Genomic DNA, 15,253 nt, shown 5'->3' with positions numbered 1-15,253 from the left:
CCTACACAGCAAAGCACGTCAAACACCAGTACAGTTCACATTGACCAAAATCCTTCTGTGCCTACAGCTGTTAGTTATTCAAATATTTAAAGGAAAACAAGAGTGAAGTAAAGACATTTTAATAAGAGCAACAAGAAGGGGAAAAAAAAGCAGGAACAGGAATGAGAGAAGAGGGAAGAGAACACACTTTGCTATGTGTGATTCACCAAAACAATGTCTTAGCATGAAAACTGTTAACAGCGAGATTGGGGGACAGGAGTGTCCCTATCAAAGCGCTGGACTCTCCCCCGGGGGAGATCCAAGTAGCTGAGCTGTCACTGCTGAAAGAGCATTAATGTCTCAGTCGCGGCTTATGACCACTGCCCTCACGAAGCCTGGCGCTGGACTCCTCCCAGGCAAAGGTGGGGACGCTGCAGTGCTCGCCGCCAGCACGGCAGGGAAGCCGTCCGGCAAACACGTCCCCTTCCTCTCCGAAGAGCCTCGATAGCATCACTCTGTCCCCACTGCACAACGAGAACCTGGCCCTGCTCAGCTCAGCGCTGGGTCATCTGCTAGCAGTAGGAGGGATCCCCAACACCGTGCACCATTGTGACTTGCAAATACACACTTCTCCCGGCTCTGCTCTGTACCAGTCTGCTCCTCTGGCTGTACTGAGCGTGTCTAGTCGACTCCTGGTGTGAGGACCTGCCACTGTCACCTCGCCTCAGGCCAAAGCGTCACTGCCAGTGAGCAGAGATACGTGTTTACACGTAGTCGTGGTGTGTTCCCCCCTTACTGGTTTTCAGCCAAACATCTTCTTTCTCTGCAGTATTTCCTGGGACTGAGCAAGTGCCCGGTGTTGCTGCAGGGGCCTCTGCGAGGTACAGATAGAAAATGTGAAACTCATGACCTGCAAAGCACGCTGCACAGCACTAACGCAAAGCACCAATGCCCACAACGCCTGTTGAAATTTTAAACCAGTCCTCTCAAAGAGAGCAAAGAGAAAAGGATAAACTTAAAAACACAAAGCACTTTAGTCAAGCCAACAAGAGATTTCACTTTGCGGACACTTAATACTGAAAAACAGAATGAAAGGAAAATGACTAAATCAGAGATGTTTTTTTACATTTTGACTGAGCAACACTCAAGATGCAAACGCAGCCCATTCAGTCTCAGCTGCACCCTGAAATGGCTGAGGTTACTTAATATTCAAGAATCAGAAATCATCTCACAGTAGTACTCTAAGTGAGGCGAACCAACCACACATCCGAGGCCTGAGCTGCTACCTCCTTCCACGATGCGTAGTGGCATCTCACCCAGAGAACCGGGTCAAGGCTCCCGGGCTGGGGTGTTCCAAACACACCCTCCAAACCCAGTTCTCCTGGGAGAACTCCTCGTGGAGTTCTGTGCTTCAGTTTGCAACCAGCAGAAAATGAAGATAAAATCAAAGGAGACACGTGGCGCAGTACGGGAGAAAAGTGCAACTCAGATGTAACTTGGAAGAAGATCTGTTCAACCAAAGCTTGTCCTAACTCTTGATGCTTTTCTTTAAAGCCTCTGAAACACACGGAAGAGGTTAAGCCTCACTACACAGAGGCAAGCCTTCCATCTGCACAGCCGCACGATACTTCAGCGAGAATCCTGCCAGCTGAAGGACTGGGAGACACAAGATAGAGCTTTCTTCGTGTAAACGAGACGAGAGTCGAAAGTGAAGGTAAGAACTGCACCGTCACAATCCTCCCCCCTGCAGCAGTTCCCCTGTTTTTGTGTAAGTGGCTCCACTGACCACCGCAGGAACCCAGCAACAGCTTCACCTCCACAGTGGCCTGGAGCAGCATCCTCTTCTTCCCTTTACACACGAGATTTGCTTAAGTTACTTGGGAACAAAAACTGTAGCTCTCTCTATAACCCAGGGGATACAGGCAAACCGCAGCATGAAGGGAAAGATCTGAGGCAGTAACTCCTACCGAGAGCAAATGGGATACGGAGCCCCACTGTGACCCCTGTGCCTACGCTGCACACCGCGCCACAGCCGTGTCCGGCCAGGCTTCGCTGGTGGTGAAGCGGCGGCTGCTGCTTCTCAGAACCCCCTCCCAGGCAGCAGCCAGACGGGTGCAGCTCTCCTTGCTCATTTTTCAAATTTTTCAAGCTGCCTGAGAGTAGCCTTATTTCTCTGGTTTCAACTTGTATTCCAGATCAAGATGAAGCAGAATTCAACCTGCCCAGAGTCCAACTGGCACTTAATCATCTGCCTCAACACCACCAGAAACTAATCTGAATACATCACATCAAAAATGGAACGAAGGGCAGGGGAGAGCAAGTCAGCTGCTTCCTTTAACTCTGCTCTCACTGCCTCCACAGTTCCTCTTTCCACTCTCGGACAATTCATTTCTTAACGCTTGGCAACTCTTCCTACCAACCGTTCCTACCTGTATGTTCCCCTTTACTTCAATTCACAGCCATGAGCAGGACCACGGGGGGGTCCTCTGGGAGATAAGGTCCCTCAGCAGTATGGACTGTGTATATGACCTGAAAGGGGACCAAATCAGGGAAGGTGTAAGCATCAGGGCGTAAGCATCCTGCTGTGACACAGGAAACGGCTTCCGTGCTCGGAGACAGAATGTCGTGACTTAGGCGTGTTAGTATCTACCTATGCTACAACCGTGTCTTATTTGGAAAGCAGGACTTAAATACAGCACAAGTCTATTTTAAGAGTTCTGGGGGAAGAAAATTCCTATTAGAAACCCAGTCCATACTAATGCATTTACAAAATATAAGCTGGAGCAGGTACACCCGGTAACTTTGGCGGGGACTACACGTCACTGTTACTGCCTATTCAGTCACAGTACTCAAAGGAGCTTGGTAATTTATTACCGCACTTCCTTCTGGGTATAGACTGATAAACCACCACAACAACGTAATTGTAAAAGCCCATCTCCATATTCCCCAATTTAATTCCCTGAAACAGTCTGTGAATTCGTCAAGGGACATCTCTGTCAGCCCTTTCACAAGGAAACTCTTTCATATGCTTCAGTCTTCGTGGGTTACTCCGGAACAAAGCGTGCTCATAAATTTTCTGCAAACGCTTCTGCAGTACCTATTTCTTGTTTCTGTAGCACCACGGGGTACAATGGTTAGAACTGATAGTTACCAAATTTAGGGACTCTTATGGTTTATAAACATTGTTCTTCTGTTTATCGCCGTATCTTTTCTCCTTGACTCATTTTGTTTTATTGTGTTCAAGGATATAATCATATCACAACTAGTCATATGCAGAGAAAAAGCCACGCGGAGCGTCGTAATAAAACATCCATGCAGAAGAACTGAACAAGCAAAACCTCTGTCTGAAAAAACCCAACAGCCTAGTGCACTGAATGCTCGAAGGACTCACTGGAGTGAGGCAATACATGGCAGGTGAGAAACAAAAATACTTCTTGTTTTCAGCTGCCCCCCTGCCCAGACAGGGCTGGAATGATCTGCTTCACCTCCTCTGGTGATCCTGCACGTGGGCAGCGTGCCGAGCATCAGCATCTGCTCGGCTCCAGGAGACCTTTCCCTTGTTCTGCCATTTCTTTAGCTGCTCACAGACAGCTCAGCCTGACCTCGCTGGATTAATAAATCACACAGCTCTGACTCCGTCCTCTGAAATGTGCCAGTGCTCTAATGAGGCACGAGCCCTCAGAGGAGGTAGTTATCATTATGTTCATTTGACAGCCAAGGAAATGGAGACAGAGATGTAAAGTGATTTCCTGAACATACTGAGGACAGCCAGAGGCTGATCCAGACAGGAAAATCCCATTACCTGACTTCTAATTTCCAGCACCACCACAAGGCCAGGCTGAGCAGAGGACCTCTCTCCCAGGTTGCCACTTCTTTTCTTTATCTAGCACTGCATAAATATACCAAAAATAGAGTGTCCTATCACACTAACGAGGTATCCAGTATTTTATAATCTCTGCACTCTGATTTCTTCCTCTCTAGTTCTCATCTCAATGTAGAAGAAAAAAAAAAAAAGAGCCAATTAACGAAATGTGCAATGCTCTCCCTTCCCATGCTTTGAAGCAGGTGACTTAATTTTCTGTTTCACGGGCAATGGGTTTGCTTGGTATTTCAAGACTGAGGGAAGGGATGTCCATCCCTCCACGGGCAGGGGTTACGCTGGGGACTGGTGGGGCAGGCTCCGAGCTGGCTTTGGGGAGCGCTGATAGCAACCACAGACACCGGCTGCAGCCCAGGTCCCTTTTATCCCTCCAGCACACATCTCTTGGGCTGCACCCGCCACGGTAAGCCCAGACCCTACCCACTGCTGCAAAGAAGGATGGTTTCCAGACATGTGTGATGCCTGGGAGCCCAGCTCAACAGTTCCTGGACCAGCCTGACCTCAGCCCGAGCTCACTTGGTTGGACTTGGCTCAGCCCGTGCACATAGCCAGGAGTACCAGCTGCAAGGAGCTCCCACAAACCACTGCTACCTCTGCCCCTCTTGAGGAGACCCCAGTCACGCCTGCACGTACTTAATTTTCTTGGCGTTATTATTTAAAACAATATTAAAGGCAAGTTAATTTCAAAGTCACGCTTGGTTCTGTAAAGTGTGTGATGTGAAGACTAGAGGCCTTGAACAGAACCTGAGCAGACTAGTGACAACAATTTTCAGATCGCACGCACTTAGCTGACACTCAAACTTGTTGTGTCCATTTCTTCCAGTTGATACTTCATATTTAAAGGACAACTAAAGGATAAGAAAGGATACTATAGCTTCATTTAAACACTTTATTAGGCCAAATTAAGGCTTTAATGTAACAAAAACACACAAAGAAACTAACTCAGTGTTCTGCTGCTCTGTGCAGTCACTGCTATGGGTAATCGTATCATCCTCTTCTTAAAAGGCATGAGGAAGTGTCCTGCAACATCTGTCTCTGGGAAGCAGATAAGCAATTCATTTTTCTTTTGGGGAGGATACAGAGACGGAGGAGAATGAACGAAACCCACAGTAACACGTTGACACAACAGACTCATCTCTCGGATCAGATTTTAAAGGGAGTGAGTGGGATGTCATTATTAGATATTACGCAATACAATCTGAATGACTGTATCTCCAGTGAGATATTAGCCACGAGCAGGAGATCAGAGGAAAAAGGGCGAATCATCACTTCTCACAAAACTCTTACTTGCGCTGGGTGTTCTGCAGAGAAGAAAATCTGCAACATTCATTTGCAGAAAAAAGGTAGGGATTAAAATCACAGAATCGTCTGGTTGGCAGAGACCTTTAAGATCATCGAGTCCAACCGTTCACTCTGCACTGCCAGGGCACCACTGACCCCTGTCCCTCAGCAGCACCTCCACACAGCTTTTAAACACCTCCAGGGCTGGGGACTCCACCACCTCCCTGGGCAGCCTGAGCCAATGCTTAATGACCCTCTGTGTAAAGACATTTTTCCTGACATCCAACCTAAATTTCCCCTGATGCAACTGAAGGCCATTTCCTCTCATCCTGTCATTCATAACATGGGAGAAGAGACTGACCCCCCCCACCTCACTACAACCACTTTTCAGGTAGTGGTAGAGAGCCTGAAGAAAATTCACAAGATGGAACACAGCCTGAAGAATTCCCAGTTCTCCTTTTGGCACTGTGGTGAAGGGCTCGCTGAGAAGCAGCGGTTTCACTGCAGGTTTGAAATCAAGGGGAACAGCCCTCATCAGTGTTTCACCCAGCCACTGCAGTGCATTCAGGAGCCAGACACCCTCCACTCTGAAAAATACCAGAGACCTTGTGAAATACCATCCAACCCCTGGATTTGAGGCAACATGATCAAAAAGGCTTTGTGAAGCAGCCTCTCAGACGTCTCAGACCTGACTCTAGCGCTGTCCCCGCTGCAGCCTGGCCTTGGGCAAGTGAGCAGCACAAAGCCCGAGGTGCGGGGGCTGACCAGCCACCTCTCGTCGCGGCAGATAAAGGTGCTGTTATTCTGCTCGCGCGTTGCACGCAGCACAATAAAAGCCCTGATGTCAGATGCTGTTTTATCATCTGCCAGCAAGGAGACTTTTCTCCAACTCCTTGGAAGCATACATTGTGTTGGGAGAGCGTCTGCTGCCTGCGTGCCTGTCTGAATGCCTGCTGCTGAACAGCATCTCTCTCCACCTCGTGTTCAGAAAAAAGAACTGACAGAAATGCTCTTTTGGTACCAGCAAAGCAGCTGGCTCCGCAGCAGCCCACCGAAGTATCCCTTCCTTGGAGAGGAAGAGTCGTCTTCCTTCTGCAAGTCGCCTCATTGCCAGCTCTGTGGGTGTAAGACCTCCTGAAGAGAGTCTTCAGGACAACAGAAATCCAATTTGAAAGCTGGCTGGAGGCAAAGGAAGTCAAGCTTTGCTGCTTTTTGTTTTAAAATTAATTCTTTAACATCAGTCCATTATCAAAATATCTCAATTGCAACTGAGACACGCGAAGGCATTTTTATTATAAAAAGAAGGGAAAGGCAGGTTGCAGAACGTGCAGAGTACCTGCACGATTCACTGTGACTCAGAACGGCAGAGGGCCCAGTCAGTGACGCTGGACGGCTTCCAACATCAGATCCTCCGGTCCAGTTTTTATCTCTGCAATGTTATTGCCATTCATCTCAACCCGCTGAACCTGGTGTAACGTGTCATCCTTCCACAGCCTGGCTGTTTAAGACCCGCTTAGCTAGGCTCACTTAGCAGAACTGTTAACTAAGATAAAAGAGTCAGCTGAGACCGAGAGACATTCAGCGGGCCTCGCTGTTACAGCAACAGGGGAAAAGAGAACGGGATGCAGATTGCCTGAACTGCGGCTCTGAACACTGGGCGTGTGCTTGTGCACTTGCCACGGCACTTGTGTTCACGAGGCACATGCATGGACCGCAGGGGAACCTGCACCGCTGAGCAGAAAAGAGAGGGCTCAAGGAAAGGCTGTTCTGCCTTGTGGCAGATCCTCTTAAGATCCCCAAAGTGGTTTTCTGCATTCAAAAATTCATTTTCACTTTGAAATAAGGGCAGCTTATTATCCACTTCAGCTCTATTTGTTTTAGCAAAAAAGAGACACCCTGAGTGGCTTAAAAGCAGTGCTTGGAAATGGCTGATTATTTTATATCCTTGCACCTGATGTCTAGCAGCTCGCCCAGACAAAAAGTGCTTCCTCTGGTGTACAGATAAGGGCTTTGGCACGGAGGTGCAGTGAGGTACCCACCTCAGCAAGCACTCGATCTGCATTTTGCATTGCCTCTGGTCAACGGAGGGTAACTCCGTGGATAAGGAGACCAATATTTGAAAGATTCTAGATGGAAAATATCTGCCTCGGGTAACTTAAAGAATGCCTGAACAACGAGACCTCTGCTACAAGCAACAACACAGGCTAAATGAAACTGCTGATACAGCCCAAGGCCACAGGTCCGGGTCAGAGAACGGGGGGAGGTGACACTCCACCAGCAGCTGGGACAGGACCCTGCTCTGGGTGCCGCAGTTACCACGAAGAGCAGCGGGTTTTCCAACACAGAATTGATTCATTTGTTTGTATCTCATCATGTAACAGTTCCAAGTGATTTGGTGTGTCCTGCACACATACACCTTTTGGTACACAGCATTTGGTGCTAAAGTTTCACACACCTCCTCAGTGACTGTACAAAACCCGACTCTCAGCCCTTCAGCCTTCAGTTGTATTTCTTGGTACATCGCAGCAACAGCAGAGAAGGGCGACAGGAAGGCAAGCGCAGTCTTCACCACCATCCCCGGGACAACAGAATCGGAAATGCAGGGAAGAGTCTCCCATGATTTTCTTGCACTGCTTAGCAAAGAAACCACCTGTCCCAGCTACGCTGCGTTAGGGCTCGCTTTCTAACCTTGTGTGTACCGAAACTAACACAGAGTTATCTCACCATCACACACTCCGAAAACTGCCGAGACCAGGCCAGCAATGGATCAGTACCCAGGTTCAAAACAACGGCGCTGTCAAGGCTCTAAAACCCGTCACACCAAACATCTTTAGTCCACAGGGTCCACAGCTCGCAGCTAATAAACCCCTGGCAGAATCATCTTCTAAAACCTGTCTCAGACTGGTGACAGCAGCTGCCGGTCAGGCTGGGTTCTAGCTGCCGAGTTACCAAGCCACGTCTTGTCTCCTGTGCCCAGCACAAGACGAAAAAAAATTGTAGTTCCTGAGATGGAGGATGGGTGCTAGACCACAGCCTCAGCTAAGCTGCGTTCACCAGAGAAGAGCCCTGCAGACCCTCTGAACACACATTCTGCGTGTTCGTGTTACTTCAGATCAGTCTGGTGTCACAGAACCAAAAAAATCATAACGCTGTTGCACTTACACCTGCATCTTTAAAATCACCATCGGGCTGCTCCGATGGTCCTTGATGCTAGAACACCTTTTGCTACTTCTATAAATATTTCAAACCCACAAGTTACAGGAGCAATTACTTTTTAGGGCATTAGTCCATGGCAGAAAATAGATACCCTGGCTGCACTAAAGCTGAACCGTTATCTACTTACGGTCAGGGCTCCACAATCCCTTCTGTTATACAAAATACTTTTATCTGTATTTCAGCAACTGGCACAACTTCTACCACACCTTCTCAAAAGCCCTGTCTTTCACTGCTTGTCCAGCTCCTTAAACACAACCGCTAATGTTCAAAAATAAACTGAAAATCCTTTAAACCGGCACATTAGGACCTCACCTCTCTCTACAACTCCCTGAAGGGAGGTTGGAACCAGGTGGGGGTCAGTCACTTCTTCCAAGTAATAAGGCGAGAGGAAACGGCCTCAAGTTGTGCCAGGGAAGATTTTGGTTGGATACTCAGAAAAAATTTCTTTAGAGAGGGTGATAAAGCATCGGAACAGGCTGTCCATGGAGATGGTGGGGTGCCCATCCCCGGGAGCGTTTAAAAGCCGTGTGGGTGTGGCGCTGAGGGGCACGGTTGAGGGACCCTGGCAGTGCAGGGGGAACGGCTGGACTCGATGATCCTAAAGGTCTCTGCCAAGCAAAATGATTCTGTGATTAAGTGATTGGCATTTTGAAAACACAAGTGGAGCAGTGTCCAGGGTACCAGAGGAGCTCACTGACGTATTTTATGCAATAATTAATCCTTGCCCTGCTCTGTTATCTCTCTAATCCTTCATCTGCCGAGAGAGTTTCCTCCATGTCGTTAGCGAGGCTTCAGATTTTGCCTTCGATGCAGGTTCCAGCCTCTGTGGTGCTGGCAGAACACCTTGGAAGGGAGCTGGCGGGAGGGCAGGTCAGGAGGGTTTCAAAGCGCTGCTGATCCATTAACATGGTGTAGGCAGCTGCAGGAGAGCATCCCTGGGGATGGGAACGCAGAGCAGTGCTGCGCATCAGCCCCGAGAGAGAAACGAGGGCGCACTGATTTGCAAACCTGGACGTCCAAGGTTGGTTGTTGGTTTTTTAAAACCTGCGGTTTACATTGCCCCGGCTACGGCTCCACCACCACCGCTAGCGCTGCCAGCTGACTTTGCCGCTCGCCCTGTGCCGAGACCTGCGCTCACCCATTAGCTCTAGCTGAGACCCTGCCAGGCCAATCGATTACCAACGAACTCCAGGCCTTCTACTTTATCATCTAGCAGGAGAAATCCAAGACCATCTTCAACGCTGACAAAAGCAAGAAGCTTGTGCCAGGCAGGAGGGGCTGAAGGCGGAAGGTGAAATGTGGCCGTGCTGCCAACTCCAGCTGGAAAGCCAACCTGCTGCTGCCGCTGAAGAAAGCACAGGGGCAGAACAGCCACTTCTGCGGTAAAGGAAGCCAGTTAATAGTAGCAGCCGCATCTGGCTCCCACCATTTTCAACCCCCAGGGCCAGCAGCAGCACAGAAGCACCAAGCCCTTTCTTCCCCCCTGCGCTCTCTTCTTTCCCAGGTCTGTCTGTTCCGTTTCCTCTTTCTCTGGCTATGGAAAGAATGAGACCCTCAGTTTGGGGAATTCCTGTTATCCTGTTCCGGCGCTGCCTGGAAGTTCAGCTCGAGAGTGGGCAATCTCTGTGTGCTCGGTCTGGCCTGTGCACTTCAGCTTCTGTGATCTCCAAGGTAAAGAACCAACGGATAAGATATCCTGACCTGGGATCACTCTGCTGACTCTGGGGTTTTCTCAGCAGAACAGACAATCCTACAGCTTTAAACCATCAGTGACCAGCACAACCAGTCAATGTAGGGGTGGGGTTTTTTTTGTTGAGAGTTCATGTTGGCACCGCTAGAAGAGAGCAGTAAAGAAAAACGTGCATGTGGAATGGTGCACGAGAGCACAGACTGCGCAAGACAGAAAACCACAGAAACACATTTTCCAACCTTGGCACTGTCTTTACGCCAAATTCTTCTGAGAACCAGATTCGAAAAGAAGGAAAATAGTTGTAGACAACGAAGACAAAATCACAAAACTGTTTGGGTTGGCAGGGACCTTTAGAGGTCGTCCAGTCCAACCCCCCTGCAGCGAGCAGGGACATCTGCACCCAGAGCAGGTTGCTCAGAGACCCAAGGTCCAACCTGACCTTGAATGGTTCCAGGAATGCAGCTTCTACCACCGCTCTGGGCAACCTGGGCCAGTGCCTCACCACCCTCAGGGTAAAAAATTTCTTCCTTACATCTAGACTAAATCTCCCCTCTTTTGGTTTAAACCCATCACCCCTTGTCCTGTCACAACAGGCCCTGCTAAAACATCTGTCCCCACCTTTCTTACAGCCCCTTTAAGCACTGGAAGGCCACACCGAGGTCTCCCCGGAGCCTTCTCTTCTCCAGGCTGAACAACCCCAGCTCTCTCTCCTCTCCTCACAGCAGAGGGGCTCCAACCCCCCTGGTATTTTTGATTATCTCTGATTATTTTTAACTAACACATTAATCTACATGAACTTTCTAATTCATCTTCTAGTAATTAAAAAATTAGGCTTCTCTGAAGAGATTAAGGGCCTTTTCACCTAGTTTTAGCACTCCTTTCAAAGCTGACGAAGATACTGCTCAGGGAGGCACCGACAGAACACCCATAAATACATGTCATCTGCATTTGCATTGACTACACACAAAGCTTTGGGGTTTGTACGCAGCTTTACTAAGGTGTGATGTGTCATAGTAAGGGCAACCCACAAGAAAAGACAAACAAGGTAAGAAAGAGGTTGAGAATTCAGGAGCTTCAGGTCTTTCACTTGACCCACTTACTTTTCTCATCTCAATACAAGAACCACCGTACCTAACAGATCTGAATCCGACCTGACCTACCTCACCCCTGTGGGGAGGGAAGGAAGTTAAATGCTCCTTTATTCTAATTTAACCATTTCTGCACTTAAATGTTGAACTATGGCCTTACAAAGTAACTCATCACCTGCCCTTCAATTGCAAAGTTCATGCTGATACCCAACATGTTCAAGGTCATTAAAAGTAAAGATCTAATGAACCAATAAGGTCTAGAAACTTTTTTCGAATTTCTTCCCCTAAACGGGCTTGTAACAACTTCAGAAACAGAGATTCCAGTGCCCAGAAAAACTTTTATCAATTTTCATGGAATTATTTTTAAGAAGAAAATGAGGATGCTCCAAAAATTCTGAAATGTCTTGCTTTTGAATGTTTAACCACAAAGATTCTGTTCTTATTTATAAAATGTCTATTTGAGACATTGCTTAAATAATTTCTTCTTGATCCAGTGATAAGAGGGCAGCAAGAAGAAATGTTTTCAAACATGAAGAGAAAATTAAGACAAATTAATATAGATTACTAATTAGGTACAAATAAACAGTAATTCAAACTAATGCAGAAGAAAAAAAAATTAAATTCTTTCTTGAGTTTCGTTAGGCTGGACTTGATTCTAGAGTATATTGAAAACAAGAGGATTCCTAAGTGTTGTTCATATGCATTAATAATTAGAGCTCAAAAATAATTATGATTCAGACAAGTCAGAGCTGTCCAGAAAATAGCTCAGCTCTTTCGGAAAGCAGCCTGCAGGTTTTTGAGCAGAGCAGAGCAGAAGTAAGAGCAGGCAAGATCTCTGGTCCTCTGATACTCCTTTTCGGTAGGTCCTTGAACACGACAGAGGCTCACTAGAAGGAAATGCTGCATTACAGTATTTAAGAACCACGAATCAAACCATCTGAAACCCAGAAACCCACGTGCATGCTCTGCAGAGCTGTTTAGGATGCAGGCGGTAGCTGGTGTAGGAACATCCCTGGTGCCACTCCAACATGACTTCATGAACGGTAGGTCCCATTCTCCCGTTTGTCTCCAGGCCTGCTTGATAAAAGTAACCCTACAGCTATAACAGTCTTCTCTAGCACGGGATTCGCTGCCCTGTGACAGATTTATTTAAAAAAAAAACAACCCAGAGGGGTATCCCATAGCCACAGAGCATGACCTAGAAAGCTTAGGAAGTGGGTCAAAAAGCCACTGTCAAAGGGAATCATTACTCAATGACATTTTCCATTGGTGTTTAACGACGTCCTAAAGGGTGTCTTCCGGGACTCATAAAAGATCCAGCGCTGTCAAACACTGCGTCAGCGCCCTGGAAGTGAAAAATAGAGTCCCGATAACAAAATCTGCCGGTGATGATGCACAGATGGAAAGAGCAGCAAAGAACAAGAATGACCAGAAAATTTCACGCAGATATGTGAATTCCTGGGAACAGCCACCCCACCACACCGACTCCAGACCAAACGTATGCAGGGCTTAACTACAGCACCAAGTAGCAGACCTCCAGCTGGGGTCAAATCCCACGACAAGATGGGATCAGCCCCAGGAAAGCACCGTTTGGACTTCTCCAAAGGTTTGTAAACTCTTCCACTTCCTGGGAAGAAAGGGGGGTGGGAAATGGGAGGCACATGCTGTGAAAGCAGACCCAGCTCTTCCTCCACAACCCTCTCTCCTCAGCTTGCTTGATGGCAAACTGACTAAAATAATCCTTAAACAATATGCTAATATATTACTTTGTTAAAAATCGTTATCCTAACAGTATCATTCATCACACAGCCCCACAAGTAGCTGTGTCAGCGCAGCATGGAACCAGGGCAGAAAGCGGGGCAGGGGACGACAGACCACCTTCGCAGCTAGAGAAACGTAACGCTGCCGTCAGAGCAAGGCTGCGGCTGGAAGGCCAATGGGAGACCCGGGATGCACAAGGACAGGAAAAAGCAGGATGACTGGGGACGTTTGAACCCTGGATTGACACTGAGACCAATACTGGATTACTCTGTTTAGTCCCGGGAGATGCAAGAGGGGGAAAAATTCCCGATGTGGAGCAGAACCACTGAACAGCTTTGTGCAGGGTGCAAATGCCTGACAGCAGGAGGTCCAAGAGCTCCAGCTCCTCAGACGTACAAGAGAGCGCAGAGAGCTGAGCTGGTCACAGCACCCGAGAACCCTCGCAGGGATAAAATAAGTAACGGTGCAGAATGCTGTGCTGCGGCACAGAAACGCATGCCAAATCCAAGATGAGAAGCTGAAACCAGACTGAATCTAAATGAGAAGGTAGAAACGTATTTTGAACAGTGAGCGAATAAGAGATTACCATGGAAAATGACACCTTTTCCTCTCCTGCTACACTCAAATGAGAGTTGGATGCTCTTCCAGAAGAGCATGTAATAGTTTTTAATTTTCAAAAGATGCTACTGGAATGAAGTTGGATAAAAGAGCTGAAGCTTAAGATAATGGAAAGACGATCTGCCCAGCCTGAGCCCCTGCCAGTCAGCGGGCAGGAGGAACCACCTCTCTCATTTCTACGCAACTGAACCCAGTGCCAATCCCGGGCTACGCGGTGATGCTGTCAGAGGTTGCACCACAGAAACCATCAGAGCAACGCGCACCGATGCAATATCAGAGACCAGGGCTGGGTGCGGCCAGCGGCTCCTCAGGCAGCGGGGCGTTCGCTTCTACACCTTCCCACCTGCCAAACACCGTGACCTGTCCTCTGCTCCGCTACTAAAGGCCACGGCTTCACCTTTGGCAGCTTCTGCTCTGCATCAGTAACACACAGCAGCAAAGCCGTGCTGCACGCTGAGGGATGAGGACAGCAGAAAACAAAGGGGGTGCGATGTAAAAATAAACAGCACAAGGTATTTTAGTAGTATTAGTATTATTAATCTTCATGTTCAGTAATGAGAAAAAAAAAATCAAAATTTGGGGCTAGATTTCTGTACGTTAAATGAGCATTCTGCGAATTTTATTGACAGGCATCTGCACCACGGTCGAGTCTGGGTGCAGTAGCAAGAGGACCAGGAGCTGACCCACTGCAGGGCAGTTACCCCCTCTCTGGCCTGCCAGGAACTGTCTACGACAGTGCACGTACGGGGCGTTCATGCTGTCGCCGCAGAAGCTGTGCCAGTTTTCCTCAACGTGCTGGAACTCCAACACTTTACAATGTGGGAAATGCAAGGAAGGAAGAGATTTCATTTTGACGTTCTTTAGTTTTAACATCCAAAGGCATCAACCAAGTCTTCCTGAGAAAAAATTGCAACCAAACTAATACTTACATACATCAGTTACACTCTCAAATGTAAAATAAGTTAGTAAGGAACTACAGCCTGATATCACAATCCATTCAACTGGCTTTATATGAGCAGTTTTCTTCTCTGACTTCAAATCTTGATGAGTTTCAGAAGAAGAAGCTATCATTGTGGGCCTGACTCCTTAAAGCAAAATAAAAATAGAGAATTTTTATAAATAAAAATTATTGTGGTATTTCATACTATTTCTACGTTACATATTTCCACGTTATTCAGGTGATATTTCACGTTATTTCTATGCTTCCATATAAACACGGCTCATATGACGCTTCTGGGGAAACTGAAGATTTGTGCTGGTAAAAGAAATTGCAGCAAAGGTCACGATACTGGAAGGATGACGAGTGTGAGTGGAACGCACAAAATCTTTACAAATCAAGCGTTAAAGAAGGAGCGGCTGCGTCCTGAAATCACAAAGGACTAGGGACTGGAGCAATCAAGGGAAGGGAAAGACAAAAACTGCCAGAGCTTTTGTTTTTCTGCATCATCCGTTTAACAAATAAAACTTGATATTTTATTATACACGTATGTAAGAATAAATACGAGCCAGCAGCGTGTCCAGGCGGCCAGGAAGGCCAACAGCATCCTGGCTGGTACCAGCACTGGTGTGGCCAGCAGGAGCAGGGCAGGGATTGTCCCCTGTACTGGGCACTGGTGAGGCTGCATCTTGAATCCTGAGTCCGGTTTTGGGCCCCTCACTCCAAGAAGGACATTGAGGTGCTGGAGCGGGTTCAGAGAAGGACAATGAAGCTGGTGAAGGGTCTGGAGCACAAGTGCCCTG

General features: G+C 47.7%; 1 protein-coding gene across 1 annotated transcript in view; it reads right to left on the bottom strand.

The window, feature by feature from the left end:
- The window catches only part of LOC104496944 (rab GTPase-activating protein 1-like), a gene marked incomplete at its 3' end in the record, with an annotated part of 55,207 nt that overhangs the window by 347 nt on the left and 39,607 nt on the right, over nucleotides 1–15,253 (bottom strand). The gene's annotated exons all lie outside the window — the stretch shown is intronic.

Source organism: Buceros rhinoceros, unplaced genomic scaffold (assembly GCF_000710305.1).
Source record: "Buceros rhinoceros silvestris isolate BGI_N320 unplaced genomic scaffold, ASM71030v1 scaffold7067, whole genome shotgun sequence".
In the NCBI taxonomy this organism is placed as follows: Eukaryota; Metazoa; Chordata; class Aves; order Bucerotiformes; family Bucerotidae; genus Buceros; species Buceros rhinoceros.
This window is presented reverse-complemented; position numbering and strand designations above follow the sequence as displayed.